Source organism: Triticum dicoccoides, chromosome 5A (assembly GCF_002162155.2).
Source record: "Triticum dicoccoides isolate Atlit2015 ecotype Zavitan chromosome 5A, WEW_v2.0, whole genome shotgun sequence".
Taxonomy (NCBI): Eukaryota; Viridiplantae; Streptophyta; class Magnoliopsida; order Poales; family Poaceae; genus Triticum; species Triticum dicoccoides.
In genome coordinates this window covers 180114002-180114568 of record NC_041388.1, presented here as the reverse complement: position 1 = coordinate 180114568, position 567 = coordinate 180114002, and positions in this window count along the sequence as shown.

Genomic DNA, 567 nt, shown 5'->3' with positions numbered 1-567 from the left:
GTGCCCTCCACCCTCGTGGGCCCCCTGTTGCTCCACCGACGTACTCCTTCCTCCTATATGTATCCACGTACCCCCAAACGATCAGATACGGAGCCAAAAACCTAATTCCACTGCCGCAACTTTCTGTATCCACGAGATCTCATCTTGGGGCTTGTTCCGGAGCTCCGCCGGAGGGGGCATCGATCACGGAGGGCTTATACATCAACACCATAGCCCCTCCGATGAAGTGTGAGTAGTTTACTTCAGACCTACGGGTCCATAGTTAGTAGCTAGATGGCTTCTTCTCTCTTTTTGGATCTCAATACAATGTTCTCCCCCTCTCTTGTGGAGATTTATTCGATGTAATCTTCTTTTTACGGTGTGTTTGTTGAGACCGATGAATTGTGGGTTTATGATCAAGTCTATCTATGAACAATATTTGAATCTTCTCTGAATTCTTTTATGTATGATTGGTTATCTTTGCAAGTCTCTTTGAATTATCAGTTTGGTTTGGCCTACTAGATTGATCTTTCTTGCAATGGGAGAAGTGCTTAGCTTTGGGTTCAATCTTGCGGTGTCCTTTCCCAG